This window comes from Arachis stenosperma, chromosome 4 (assembly GCF_014773155.1).
Source record: "Arachis stenosperma cultivar V10309 chromosome 4, arast.V10309.gnm1.PFL2, whole genome shotgun sequence".
Classification (NCBI taxonomy): domain Eukaryota; kingdom Viridiplantae; phylum Streptophyta; class Magnoliopsida; order Fabales; family Fabaceae; genus Arachis; species Arachis stenosperma.
Window position 1 is genome coordinate 122,568,264 of NC_080380.1, and position 15,763 is coordinate 122,584,026.

The 15,763-nt window shown below is 41.7% G+C and overlaps 1 non-coding gene across 1 annotated transcript; it reads left to right on the forward strand.

Moving 5' to 3' along the window:
- Window positions 1-10,959: 10,959 nt before the first annotated feature.
- Window positions 10,960-11,063, forward strand: LOC130977883 (small nucleolar RNA R71). The gene has a single exon (XR_009085555.1). It is a non-coding gene; the product is annotated as a small nucleolar RNA R71 (small nucleolar RNA).
- Window positions 11,064-15,763: the final 4,700 nt, after the last annotated feature.

The following is a 15,763-nucleotide window of genomic DNA, read 5'->3' on the forward strand; positions in this document are numbered from 1 at the left end:
AGACCTTCCGGATTCTCTTGAATGCCGCCATCAGTTCTCGCCTATACCACGAAGACTCTGATCTCACGGAATGGCTGGCTCGTTTGTCAGGCGAGCACTCGGTTGTCAGGCGATCAACCATGCATCGTGTATCAGGAATCCAAGAGATAAACACTAGAGCCTTGTTGCTTGTAGAACAGAGTGGTTGTCAGTCACTTTGTTCATAAGTGAAAATGATGATGAGTGTCACGGATCATCACATTCATCAGGTTGAAGAACAAGTGATATCTTGGACAAAGAACAAGCGAAATTGAATAGAAGAACAATAGTAATTGCATTAATACTCGAGGTACAGCAGAGCTCCACACCTTAATCTATGGTGTGTAGAAACTCCACCGTTGAAAATACATAAGAACAAGGTCTAGGCATGGCCGAATGGCCAGCCTCCCAAATGATCTAAGATAGCATGAAACTCAAAGATAGCTACCAAGATGTCTAATACAATAGTAAAAGGTCCTACTTATAGAAAAACTAGTAGCCTAGGGTGTACAAAGATGAGTAAATGTCATAGAAATCCACTTCCGGGCCCACTTGGTGTGTGCTTGGGCTGAGCAATGAAGCCTTTTCGTGTAGAGACTCTTCTTGGAGTTAAACGCCAGCTTTTATGCCAGTTTGGGCGTTTAACTCCCATTTTGGTGCCAGTTCCGGCGTTTAACGCTGGAATTTCTGAGGGTGACTTTGAACGCCAGTTTGGGCCATCAAATCTTGGGCAAAGTATAAACTATCATATATTGCTGGAAAGCCCAGGGTGTCTACTTTCCAACGCCGTTGAGAGCGCGCCATTTGGGCTTCTGTAGCTCCAGAAAATCCACTTCGAGTGCAGGGAGGTCAGAATCCAACAGCATCTGCAGTCCTTTTCAGTCTCTGAATCAGATTTTTGCTCGGATCCCTCAATTTCAGCCAGAAAATACCTGAAATCACAGAAAAACACACAAACTCATAGTAAAGTCCAGAAAAGTGAATTTTAACTAAAAACTAACAAAAATATAATAAAAACTAACTCAAAGATACTAAAAACATACTAAAAACAATGCCAAAAAGGGTACAAATTATCCGCTCATCACAACACCAAACTTAAATTGTTGCTTGTCCCCAAGCAACTGAAGATAAAAATAGGATAAAAAGAAGAGAATATGCAATGAACTCCAAAAACATCTATAAAGATCAGTATTAATTAGATGAGCGGGGCTTCTAGCTTTTTGCCTCTGAATAGTTTTGGCATCTCACTTTATCCTTTGGAATTCAGAATGATTGGCTTCTTTAGGAACTCAGAATCCAGATAGTGTCATTGATTCTCCTAGTTAAGTATGATGATTCTTGAACACAGCTATTTATTGAGTCTTGGCCGTGGCCCAAAGCACTCTGTCTTCCAGTATTACCACCGGATACATACATGCCACAAACACATAATTGGGTGAACCCTTTCAGATTGTGACTCAGCTTTGCTAAAGTCCCCAATTAGAGGTGTCCAGGGTTCTTAAGCACACTCTTATTGCCTTGGATCACAACTTTATTTCTTTCTTTTTCTTTCTTTTTCTCTTTCTTTTTCATTTTTTTTTGTATTCACTGCTTTTTCTTGCTTCAAGAATCATTTTTATGATTTTTCAGATCCTCAGTAACATGTCTCCTTTTTCATCATTCTTTCAAGAGCCAACATTCATGAACCACAAATTCAAAAGACATATGCACTGTTCAAGCATCCATTCAGAGAACAAAAGTGTTGCCACCACATCAAAATAATTAAACTGTTGAAAATTTAAAATTCATGCAATTCTTATCTTTTTCAATTAAGAACATTGTTAATTTAAGAAAGGTGATGGATTCATAGGACATTCATAACTTTAAGGCATAGACACTAAGACACTAATGATCATAAGACACAAACATGGACAAACATAAAGCACAATTTTCGAAAAACAGAAAAAAATAAAGAACAAGGAGATTAAAGAACGGGTCCACCTTAGTGATGGCGGCTTGTTCTTCCTCTTGAAGGTCTTATAGAGTGCTTGAGCTCCTCAATGTCTCTTCCTTGTCTTTGTTGCTCCTCTCTCATGATTCTTTGATCTTCTCTAATTTCATGGAGGAGGATGGAATGCTCTTGGTGCTCCACCCTTAGTTGTCCCATGTTGGAACTCAATTCTCCTAGGGAGGTGTTTAGTTGCTCCCAATAGTCTTGTGGAGGAAAGTGCATCCCTTGAGGTATCTCAGGGATCTCATGATGAGAGGGGTCTCTTGTTTGCTCCATCCTTTTCTTGGTGATGGGCTTGTCCTCATCAATATGGATGTCTCCCTCTATGTCAACTCCAACTGAATAACAGAGGTGACAAATGAGGTGAGGAAAGGCTAACCTTGCTAAGGTAGAGGACTTGTCCGCCACCTTGTAGAGTTCTTGGGCTATGACCTTATGAACTTCCACTTCTTCTCCAATCATGATGCTATGAATCATGATGGCCCGGTCTAGAGTAACTTCGGACCGGTTGCTAGTGGGAATGATTGAGCGTTGGATAAACTCCAACCATCCTCTAGCCACGGGTTTGAGGTCATGCCTTTTCAATTGAACCGGCTTCCCTCTTGAATCTCTCTTCCATTGTGCGCCCTCTTCACATATAACTGTGAGGACTTGGTCCAACCTTTGATCAAAGTTGACCCTTCTAGTGTAAGGATGTTCATCCCTTGCATCATGGGCAAATTGAACGCCAACCTTACACTTTCCGGACTAAAATCCAAGTATTTCCCCCGAACCATAGTAAGATAATTCTTTGGATCCGGGTTCACACTTTGATCATGGTTCTTGGTGATCCATGCGTTGGCATAGAACTCTTGAACCATCAAGATTCTGACTGTTGAATGGGGTTGGTAAGGACTTCCCAACCTCTTCTTCGGATCTCATGTCGGATCTCCGGATATTCACCCTTTTTGAGTGAAAAAGGGACCTCGGGGATCACCTTCTTCAAGGCCACAACTTCATAGAAGTGGTCTTGATGCACCCTTGAGATGAATCTATCCATCTCCCATGACTCGGAGGTGGAAGCTTTTGCCTTCCCTTTCCTCTTTCTAGAGGTTTCTCCGGCCTTGGATGCCATAAATGGTTATAGAAAAACAAAAAGCAATGCTTTTACCACACCAAACTTAAAAGGTTTGCTCGTCCTCGAGCAAAAGAAGAAAGAAGAGAGTAGAAGAAGAAGAAATGAGGAAGAAGGGAGTGGCTTTGTGTTCGGCCAAGGAGGGGGAGAAGTGGTGTTTAGGTTGTGTGAAAATGAAGGGGTGAAGAAGGGTTAATATAGGAGAGGGAGGCACATGGTTCGGTCATGTATGGGTGGGTTTGGGAGGGAAAGTGGTTTGAATTTGAATGGTGAGGTAGGTGGGGTTTTATGAAGGATGGATGTGAGTGGTGAGGAGAAAGATGGGATTTGATAGGTGAATGGTTTTTGGGGAAGAGGAGTTGAGGTGATTGATGAATGGGTGAAGAAGAGATGGAGAGAGTGGTGGGGTTGGTGGGGATCCTGTGGGGTCCACAGATCCTGTGGTGTCAAGGAAAAGTCATCCCTGCACCAAATGGCATTCAAAATCACGTTTTGAGCCATTTCTGGCGTTAAACGCCGGGCTGATGCCCATTCCTGGTGTTTAACGCCAGGTTCTTGCCCTTTTCTGGCGTTTAACGCCAGTCTGGTGCCCCTTTCTGGCGTTAAACGCCCAGAATGGTGCCAGACTGGGCGTTAAACGCCCAACTGCTAGCCTCACTGGCGTTTAAACGCCAGTGGGTTCTTCCTCCAGGGTGTGGTATTTTTCTTCCTGTTTTTCATTCTGTTTTTGTTTTTTCAATTGATTTTGTGTCTTCTTACGATCATCAACCTACAAAATAACAAAAAATAACAAAAGAAAATAGATAAAACATAACATTGGGTTGCCTCCCAACAAGCGCTTCTTTAATGTCAGTAGCTTGACAGAGGGCTCTCATGGAACCTCACAGATACTCAGAGCAATGTTGGAACCTCCCAACACCAAACTTAGAGTTTGAATGTGGGGGTTCAACACCAAACTTAGAGTTTGGTTGTGGCCTCCCAACACCAAACTTAGAGTTTGACTGTGGGGGCTCTGTTTGACTCTGATTTGAGAGAAGCTCTTCATGCTTCTTCTCCATGGTGACAGAGGGATATCCTTGAGCCTTAAACACAAAGGATTCTTCATTCATTTGAATGATCAGTTCACCTCCATCAACATCAATCACAGCCTTTGCTGTGGTTAGGAAGGGTCTGCCAAGGGTGATAGATTCCTCTATGCACTTCCCAGTCTCTAGGACTATGAAATCAGCAGGGATGTAATGGTCTTCAATCTTCACCAAAACATCCTCTACAAGTCCATGAGCTTGTTTTCTTGAGTTGTCTGCCATCTCTAATGAGATTTTTGCAGCTTGCACCTCAAAGATCCCTAGCTTCTCCATTACAGAGAGAGGCATGAGGTTTACACTTGACCCTAAGTCACACAGAGCCTTCTTGAAGGTCATGGTGCTTATGGTGCAAGGTATTGAAAACTTCCCAGGATCTTGTTTCTTTTGAGGTAATTTCTGCCTAGACAAGTGGTGCACGAAATTGTGATCAATACTTTTCACAGCTCAAATAATCCCCGGTAATGAATCCAAAAACTTGGTGTTCAATACCATGGCATAAACACAACTTCGCACAACTAACCAGCAAGTGCACTGGGTCGTCCAAGTAATAAACCTTACGCGAGTAAGGGTCGATCCCACGGAGATTGTTGGTATGAAGCAAGCTATAGTCACCTTGTAAATCTTAGTCAGGCAGACTCAAATGGGTATAGATGATGAATAAAACATAAAGATAAAGATAGAGATACTTATGTATATCATTGGTGAGAGCTTCAGATAAGCGTATGAAGATGCTTTCCCTTCCGTCTCTCTGCTTTCCTACTGTCTTCATCCAATCCTTCTTATTCCTTTCCATGGCAAGCTTATGCAAGGGTTTCACCGTTGTCAGTGGCTACCTCCCATCCTCTCAGTGAAAATGTTCCTATGCTCTGTCACAGCATATGGCTAATCAGCTGTCGGTTCTCGGTCAGGCCGGAATAGAATCCAGTGATTCTTTTGTGTCTGTCACTAACGCCCCGCCTGCTAGGAGTTTGAAGCACGTCACAGTCATTCAATCATTGAATCCTACTCAGAATACCACAGACAAGGTTAGACCTTCCGGATTCTCTTGAATGCCACCATCAATTCTCGCCTATACCACGAAGACTCTGATCTCACGGAATGGCTGGCTCGTTTGTCAGGCGAGCACTCGGTTGTCAGGCGATCAACCATGCATCGTGTATCAGGAATCCAAGAGATAAACACTAGAGCCTTGTTGCTTGTAGAACAGAATGGTTGTCAGTCACTTTGTTCATAAGTGAGAATGATGATGAGTGTCACGGATCATCACATTCATCAAGTTGAAGAACAAGTGATATCTTGGACAAAGAACAAGCGGAATTGAATAGAAGAACAATAGTAATTGCATTAATACTCGAGGTACAGCAGAGCTCCACACCTTAATCTATGGTGTGTAGAAACTCCACCGTTGAAAATACATAAGAACAAGGTCTAGGCATGGCCGAATGGCCAGCCTCCCAAATGATCTAAGATAGCATGAAACTCAAAGATAGCTACTCAGATTCTTCAAATACAATAGTAAAAGGTCCTACTTATAGAAAACTAGTAGCCTAGGGTGTACAAAGATGAGTAAATGACATAAAAATCCACTTCCGGGCCCACTTGGTGTGTGCTTGGGCTGAGCAATGAAGCATTTTCGTGTAGAGACTCTTCTTGGAGTTAAACGCCAGCTTTTATGCCAGTTTGGGCGTTTAACTCCCATTTTGGTGCCAGTTCCGGCGTTTAACGCTGGAATTCCTGAGGGTGACTTTGAACGCCGGTTTGGGCCATCAAATCTTGGGCAAAGTATGAACTATCATATATTGCTGGAAAGCCCAGGATGTCTACTTTCCAACGCCGTTAAGAGCGCGCCAATTGGGCTTCTGTAGCTCCAGAAAATCTACTTCGAGTGCAGAGAGGTCAGAATCCAACAGCATCTGCAGTCCTTTTCAGTCTCTGAATCAGATTTTTGCTAAGATCCCTCAATTTCAGCCAGAAAATACCTGAAATCACAGAAAAACACACAAACTCATAGTAAAGTCCAGAAAAGTAAATTTTAACTAAAAACTAGTAAAAATATAATAAAAACTAACTCAAAGATACTAAAAACATACTAAAAACAATGCCAAAAAGCGTACAAATTATCCGCTCATCACAACACCAAACTTAAATTGTTGCTTGTCCCCAAGCAACTGAAGATCAAATAGGATAAAAAGAAGAGAATATGTAATGAACTCCAAAAACATCTATGAAGATCAGTATTAATTAGATGAGCGGGGCCTTTAGCTTTTTGCCTCTGAACAGTTTTGGCATCTCACTCTATCCTTTGGAACTCAGAATGATTGGCTTCTTTAGGAACTCGGAATCCAGATAGTGTTATTGATTCTCCTAGTTAAGTATGATGATTCTTGAATCACAGCTACTTATTGAGTCTTGGCTGTGGCCCAAAGCACTCTGTCTTCCAGTATTACCACCGGATACATACATGCCACAGACACATAATTGGGTGAACCTTTTCAGATTGTGACTCAGCTTTGCTAAAGTCCCCAATTAGAGGTGTCCAGGGTTCTTAAGCACACTCTTATTACCTTGGATCACAACTTTATTTCTTTCTTTTTCTCTTTCTTTTTCGTTTTTCTTTTTTTTTTCGTTTTCTTTTCTCTCTTTTTTTTTCTTTTTTGTATTCACTGCTTTTTCTTGCTTCAAGAATCATTTTTATGATTTTTCAGATCCTCAGTAACATGTCTCCTTTTTCATCATTCTTTCAAGAGCCAACATTCATGAACCACAAATTCAAAAGATATATGCACTGTTCAAGCATACATTCAGAGAACAAAGGTGTTGCCACCACATCAATATAATTAAACTGTTATAAAATTCAAAATTCATGCAATTCTCATCTTTTTCAATTAAGAACATTGTTTATTCAAGAAAGGTGATGGATTCATAGGACATTCATAACTTTAAGGCATAGACACTAGGACACTAATGATCATAAGACACAAACATGGACAAACATAAAGCACAATTTTCGAAAAATAGAAAAAATAAAGAACAAGGAGATTAAAGAACGGGTCCACCTTAGTGATGGCGGCTTGTTCTTCCTTTTGAAGGTCTTATGGAGTGCTTGAGCTCCTCAATGTATCTTCCTTGTCTTTGTTGCTCCTCTCTCATGATTCTTTGATCTTCTCTAATTTCATGGAGGAGGATGGAATGTTCTTGGTGCTCCACCCTTAGTTGTCCCATGTTGGAACTCAATTCTCCTAGGGAGGTGTTTAGTTGCTCCCAATAGTCTTGTGGAGGAAAGTGCATCCCTTGAGGTATCTCAGGGATCTCATGATGAGAGGGGTCTCTTGTTTGCTCCATCCTTTTCTTAGTGATGGGCTTGTCCTCATCAATAAGGACGTCTCCCTCTATGTCAACTCCAACTGAATAACAGAGTTGACAAATGAGATAAGGAAAGGCTAACCTTGCTAAGGTAGAGGACTTATCCGCCACCTTATAGAGTTCTTGGGCTATAACCTCATGAACTTCCACTTCTTCTCCAATCATGATGCTATGAATCATGATGGCCCGGTCTACAGTAACTTCGGACCGGTTGCTAGTGGGAATGATTGAGCGTTGGATAAACTCCAACCATCCTCTAGCCACGGGTTTGAGGTCATGCCTTCTCAATTGAATCGGCTTCCCTCTTGAATCTCTCTTCCATTGTGCGCCCTCTTCACATATGACTGTGAGGACTTGGTCCAACCTTTGATCAAAGTTGACCCTTCTAGTGTAAGGATGTTCATCCCCTTGCATCATGGGCAAATTGAACGCCAACCTTACATTTTCCGGACTAAAATCCAAGTATTTCCCCCGAACCATAGTAAGATAATTCTTTGGATCCGGGTTCACACTTTGATCATGGTTCTTGGTGATCCATGCGTTGGCATAGAACTCTTGAACCATCAAGATTCTGACTTGTTGAATGGGGTTGGTAAGGACTTCCCAACCTCTTCTTCGGATCTCATGTCGGATCTCCGGATATTCACCCTTTTTGAGTGAAAAAGGGACCTCGGGGATCACCTTCTTCAAGGCCACAACTTCATAGAAGTGGTCTTGATGCACCCTTGAGATGAATCTATCCATCTCTCATGACTCGGAGGTGGAAGCTTTTGCCTTCCCTTTCCTCTTTCTAGAGGTTTCTCCGGCCTTGGATGCCATAAATGGTTATGGAAAAACAAAAAGCAATGCTTTTACCACACCAAACTTAAAAGGTTTGCTCGTCCTCGAGCAAAAGAAGAAAGAAGAGAGTAGAAGAAGAAGAAATGAGGAAGAAGGGAGTGGCTTAGTGTTCGGCCAAATAGGGAGAGAAGTGTTGTTTAGGTTGTGTGAAAGTGAAGGGGTGAAGAAGGGTATATATAGGAGAGGGGAGGGGTAGGGTTCGGCCATTATGGGTGGGTTTGGGAGGGAAAGTGGTTTGAATTTGAATGGTAGGGTAGGTGGGGTTTTATGAAGGATGGATGTGAGTGGTGAAGAGAAAGATGGGATTTGATAGGTGAATGGTTTTTGGGGAAGAGGGGTTGAGGTGATTGGTGAATGGGTGAAGAAGAAGAGAGAGAGTGGTGGGTTGGTGGGGATCCTGTGGGGTCCACAGATCCTGTGGTGTCAAGGAAAAGTCATCCCTGCACCAAATGGCATTCAAAATCACGTTTTTAGCCATTTCTGGTGTTAAACGCCGGGCTGGTGCCCATTCCTGGCGTTTAACGCCAGGTTCTTGCCCTTTTCTGGCGTTTAACGCCAGTCTGGTGCTCCTTTCTGGCGTTAAACGCCCAGAATGGTGCCAGACTGGGCGTTAAACGCCCAACTGCTAGCCTCACTGGCGTTTAAACGCCAGTGGGTTCTTCCTCCAGGGTGTGCTGTTTTTCTTCCTGTTTTTCATTCTGTTTTTGCTTTTTCAATTGATTTTGTGTCTTCTTATGATCATCAACCTACAAAAACAATAAAATAACAAAGAGAAATAGATAAAATATAACATTGGGTTGCCTCCCAACAAGCACTTCTTTAATGTCAGTAGCTTGACAGAGGGCTCTCATGGAGCCTCACAGATACTCAGAGCAATGTTGGAACCTCCCAACACCAAACTTAGAGTTTGAATGTGGGGGTTCAACACCAAACTTAGAGTTTGGTTGTGGCCTCCCAACACCAAATTTAGAGTTTGACTGTGGGGGCTCTGTTTGACTCTGATTTGAGAGAAGCTCTTCATGCTTCTTCTCCATGGTGACAGAGGGATATCCTTGAGTCTTAAACACAAAGGATTCTTCATTCACTTGAATGATCAGTTCACCTCCATCAACATCAATCACAGCCTTTGCTGTGGCTAGGAAGGGTCTGCCAAGGATGATGGATTCATCCATGCACTTCCCAGTCTCTAGGACTATGAAATCAGTAGGGATGTAATGGTCTTCAATCTTCACCAATACATCCTCTACAAGTCCATAAGCTTGTTTTCTTGAGTTGTCTGCCATCTCTAGTGAGATTCTTGCAGCTTGTACCTCAAAGATCCTTAGCTTCTCCATTACAGAGAGAGGCATGAGGTTTACACTTGACCCTAAGTCACACAGAGCCTTCTTGAAGGTCATGGTGCCTATGGTACAAGGTACTGAAAACTTCCCAGGATCTTGTCTCTTTTGAGGTAATTTCTGCCTAGACAAGTCATCCAGTTCTTTGGTGAGCAAAGGAGGTTCATCCTCCCAAGTCTCATTTCCAAATAACTTGTCATTTAGCTTCATGATTGCTCCAAGGTATTTAGCAACTTGCTCTTCAGTGACATACTCATCCTCTTCAGAGGAGGAATACTCATCAGAGCTCATGAAAGGCAGAAGTAAGTCCAATGGAATCTTTATGGTCTCATTTTGAGCCTCAGATTCCCATGGTTCCTCATTAGGGAACTCATTGGAGGTTGGTGCACGCCCATTGAGGTCTTCCTCAGTGGCGTTCACTTCCTCTCTTTCCTCCCAGATTCGGCCATGGTTATGGCTTTGCACTCTCCTTTTGGATTTTCTTCTGTATTACTTGGGAGAGTACTAGGAGGGAGTTCAGTAACTTTCTTGCTCAGCTGTCCCACTTGTGCCTCCAAATTCCTAATGGAGGATCGTGTTTCAGTCATGAAACTTTGAGTGGTTTTGATTAGATCAGAGACCATGGTTGCTAAGTCAGAGGGGTTCTGCTTAGAATTCTCTGTCTGTTACTGAGAAGATGATGGAAAAGGCTTGCCATTGCTAAACCTGTTTCTTCCACCATTATTGTTGTTGAAACCTTGTTGAGGTTTCTCTTGATTCTTCCATGATAAATTTGGGTGATTTCTCCATGAAGAATTATAGGTGTTTCCATAGGGTTCTCCTAGGTAATTCACCTCTTCCATTGAAGGGTTCTCAGGATCACAAGCTTCTTCTTCAGATGAAGCATCCTTAGTACTGCTTGGTGCATTTTGCATTCCAGACAGACTTTGAGAAATCAAATTGACTTGTTGAGTCAATATCTTATTCTGAGCCAATATGGCATTCAGAGTATCAATCTCAAGAACTCCTTTCTTCTGATTTGTCCCATTGTTCACAGGATTTCTTTCAGAAGTGTACATGAATTGGTTATTTGCAACCATTTCAATGAGTTCTTGAGCCTCTGTAGGCGTCTTCTTCAGATGAAGAGATCCTCCAGCAGAGCTATCCAAAGACATCTTGGATAGTTCAGAGAGACCATCATAGAAAATACCTATGATGCTCCATTCAGAAAGCATGTCAGATGGACATTTTCTGATCAATTGTTTGTATCTTTCCCAAGCTTCATAGAGGGATTCTCCATCCTTCTGTCTGAAGGTTTGGACTTTCACTCTAAGCTTACTCAATTTTTGAGGTGGAAAGAACTTTGCCAAGAAGGCATTGACTAGCTTTTCCCATGAGTCCAGGCTTTCTTTAGGTTGAGAGTCCAACCATGTCCTAGCTCTGTCTCTTACAGCAAAAGGGAATAGCATAAGTCTGTAGACCTCAGGGTCTACCCCATTAGTCTTGACAGTGTCACAGATTTGCAAGAATTCAGCTAAGAACTGATGAGGATCTTCCAATGGAAGTCCATGGAACTTGCAATTCTGTTGCATTAGAGAAACTAATTGAGGCTTAAGCTCAAAGTTGTTTGCTCCAATGGCAGTGATAGAGATGCTTCTCCCATAGAAGTCGGGAGTAGGTGCAGTAAAGTCACCCAGCACCTTCCTTACATTGTTGTTGTTGTTGTTGTTTTCGGCTGCCATGTGTTCTTCTTCTTTGAAGAATTCGGTTAGGTCCTCTATAGAGAATTGTGCCTTAGCTTCTCTTAGCTTTCGCTTCAAGGTCCTTTCAGGTTCAGGGTCAGCTTCAATAAGAATGCCTTTATCTTTGTTCCTGCTCATATGAAAGAGAAGAGAACAAGAAAATATGGAATCCTCTATGTCACAGTATAGAAATTCCTTGAGGTGTCAGAGGAACAGAAAAATAGAAAGAAGAGGTAGAAGAATTCGAACTTGATCAGATAGAGTTCGAATTGTGCATTAGGAAGGAGTGATACTCCATAAATAGAAGGATGTGAGAAGAGAGGAAGAAATTTTCGAAAATCAAGAGTGGAGAAGAAATCAAGTAATTTTTGAAAAAGATTTTGAAATTAGAAATTAAAAAGATATGATTTAAAAAACTGTTTTGAAAAAGATGTGATTAAAAAGATATGATTGAAAAGTTATGGTTTTAAAAAGATATGATTGAAAAGATATGATTTTGAAAACAATTTTAAAAAGAATTGATTTTAAAAATTAATGACTTGCCTAACAAGAAAAGATATGATTCAAACATTAAACCTTTCTCAACAGAAAAGGCAACATACTTGAGATGTTCAATCAAATCCTTAATTGTTTAGTAAGTATCTTTGAAAAAGGAAAGAAATTGATTTTGAAAAACTTTGAAAACTTGAAAAAAATTGATTTTGAAAACAAAATCCTCCCCCTTGTGCCATCCTGGCGTTAAACGCCCAGAATGGTATCCATTCTGGCGTTTAACGCCCAAAATGCTACCTTTTTGGGCGTTAAACGCCCAACCAGGTACCCTGGCTGGCGTTTAAACGCCAGTCTGTCCTTCTTCACTGGGCGTTTTGAACGCCCAGCTTTTTCTGTGTAATTCCTCTGCTGCATGTTCTGAATCTTCAGTTCCCTGTACTATTGACTTGAAAATAGAACCAAGATCAAATAAACAAGGTATGCAAGACACCAAACTTAAGATTAGACACTAAACTCAAACAAGAAACATAAAATCTTTTTTTGGTTTTTATGGTTTTGTAATTTTTTTGTGCTTTTTCGAAAATTAGATGAAAATAGAAAATGAAGGTTTCAGAATTTCTCAATTTGAATTCCAGGAATCATTGCAATGCTAGTCTAAGACTCCGGTCCAGGAATTAGACATGGCTTTACAGCCAGCCAAGCTTTCAAAGAAAGCTTCGGTCCAAAACACTAGACATGGCCAATGGCCAGCCAAGCCTTAGCAGATCATTGCTCCAACAGCAAGATTGATAGAAATCAACAAGCTCTTGTGATGATAAGTTGAAACCTCGGTCCAATAAGATTAGACATGGCTTCTCAGCCAGCCAGACTTCAACAGATCATCATGAAACACTAGAATTTATTCTTAAGAACTCTGAAGAAAAATACCTAATCTAAGCAACAAGATGAACCGTCAGTTGTCCAAACTCAAAAACAATCCCCGGCAACGGCGCCAAAAACTTGGTGCACGAAATTGTGATCAATACTTTTCACAGCTCAAATAATCCTCGGTAATGAATCCAAAAACTTGGTGTTCAATACCATGGCATAAACACAACTTCGCACAACTAACCAGCAAGTGCACTGGGTCGTCCAAGTAATAAACCTTACGCGAGTAAGGGTCGATCCCACGGAGATTGTTGGTATGAAGCAAGCTATGGTCACCTTGTAAATCTTAGTCAGGCAGACTCAAATGGGTATAGATGATGAATAAAACATAAAGATAAAGATAGAGATACTTATGTATATCATTGGTGAGAGCTTCAGATAAGCGTATGAAGATGCTTTCCCTTCCGTCTCTCTGCTTTCCTACTGTCTTCATCCAATCCTTCTTATTCCTTTCCATGGCAAGCTTATGCAAGGGTTTCACCGTTGTCAGTGGCTACCTCCCATCCTCTCAGTGAAAATGTTCCTATGCTCTGTCACAGCATATGGCTAATCAGCTGTCGGTTCTCGGTCAGGCCGGAATAGAATCCAGTGATTCTTTTGCGTCTGTCACTAACGCCCCGCCTGCTAGGAGTTTGAAGCACGTCACAGTCATTCAATCATTGAATCCTACTCAGAATACCACAGACAAGGTTAGACCTTCCGGATTCTCTTGAATGCCGCCATCAGTTCTCGCCTATACCACGAAGACTCTGATCTCACGGAATGGCTGGCTCGTTTGTCAGGCGAGCACTCGGTTGTCAGGCGATCAACCATGCATCGTGTATCAGGAATCCAAGAGATAAACACTAGAGCCTTGTTGCTTGTAGAACAGAGTGGTTGTCAGTCACTTTGTTCATAAGTGAGAATGATGATGAGTGTCACGGATCATCACATTCATCAAGTTGAAGAACAAGTGATATCTTGGACAAAGAACAAGCGGAATTGAATAGAAGAACAATAGTAATTGCATTAATACTCGAGGTACAGCAGAGCTCCACACCTTAATCTATGGTGTGTAGAAACTCCACCGTTGAAAATACATAAGAACAAGGTCTAGGCATGGCCGAATGGCCAGCCTCCCAAATGATCTAAGATAGCATGAAACTCAAAGATAGCTACTCAGATTATTCAAATACAATAGTAAAAGGTCCTACTTATAGAAAACTAGTAGCCTAGGGTGTACAGAGATGAGTAAATGACATAAAAATCCACTTCCGGGCCCACTTGGTGTGTGCTTGGGCTGAGCAATGAAGCATTTTCGTGTAGAGACTCTTCTTGGAGTTAAACGCCAGCTTTTATGCCAGTTTGGGCGTTTAACTCCCATTTTGGTGCCAGTTCCGGCGTTTAACGCTGGAATTCCTGAGGATGACTTTGAACGCCGGTTTGGGCCATCAAATCTTGGGCAAAGTATGGACTATCATATATTGCTGGAAAGCCCAGGATGTCTACTTTCCAACGCCGTTGAGAGCGCGCCAATTGGGCTTCTGTAGCTCCAGAAAAGCCACTTCGAGTGCAGGGAGGTCAGAATCCAACAGCATCTGCAGTCCTTTTCAGTCTCTGAATCAGATTTTTGCTCAGATCCCTCAATTTCAGCCAGAAAATACCTGAAATCACAGAAAAACACACAAAATCATAGTAAAGTCCAAAAAAGTGAATTTTAACTAAAAACTAGTAAAAATATAATAAAAACTAACTCAAAGATACTAAAAACATACTAAAAATAATGCCAAAAAGCGTACAAATTATCCGCCCGTCAACAAGTCATCCAGTTCTTTGGTGAGCAAAGGGGGTTCATCCTCCCAAGTCTCATTTCCAAATAACTTGTCATTTAGCTTCATGATTGCTCCAAGGTATTTAGCAACTTGCTCTTCAGTGACATACTCATCCTCTTCAGAGGAAGAATACTCATCAGAGCTCATGAAAGGCAGAAGTAAGTCCAATGGAATCTCTATGGTCTCATTTTGAGCCTCAGATTCCCATGGTTCCTCATTGGGGAACTCTGTGGAGGCTAGTGCACGCCCATTGAGGCCTTCCTCAGTGGCGTCCACTTCCTCTCTTTCCTCTCCAGATTCGGCCATGTTGATGACCTTGCACTCTCCTTTTGGATTTTCTTTTGTATTGCTTGGAAGAGTACTTGGAGAGAGTTCAGTAATTTTCTTACTCAGCTGTCCCACTTGTGCCTCCAAATTTCTAATGGAGGATCTTGTTTCAGTCATGAAACTTTGAGTGGTTTTGATTAGATCAGAGACCATGGTTGCTAAGTCAGAGGGGTTCTGCTTAGAATTCTCTGTCTGTTGCTGAGAAGATGATGGAAAAGGCTTGCCATTGGTAAACCTGTTTCTTCCACCATTGTTGTTGTTGAAACCTTGTTGAGGTTTCTCTTGATTCTTCCATGAGAAATTTGGGTGATTTCTCCATGAAGAATTATAGGTGTTTCCATAAGGTTCTCCTAGGTAATTCACCTCTTCCATTGAAGGGTTCTCAGGATCATAAGCTTCTTCTTCAGATGAAGCATCCTTAGTACTGCTTGGTGCATTTTGCATTCCAGACAGACTTTGAGAAATCAAATTGACTTGTTGAGTCAATATCTTATTCTGAGCCAGTATGGCATTCAGAGCATCAATCTCAAGAACTCCTTTCTTCTGACTTGTCCCATTGTTCACAGGATTCCTTTCAGAAGTGTACATGAATTGGTTATTTGCAACCATTTTAATGAGTTCTTGAGCCTCTGTAGGCGTCTTCTTCAGATGAAGAGATCCTCCAGCAGAGCTATCCAAAGACATCTTGGATAGTTCAGAGAGACCATCATAGAAAATACCTATGATGCTCCATTCAGA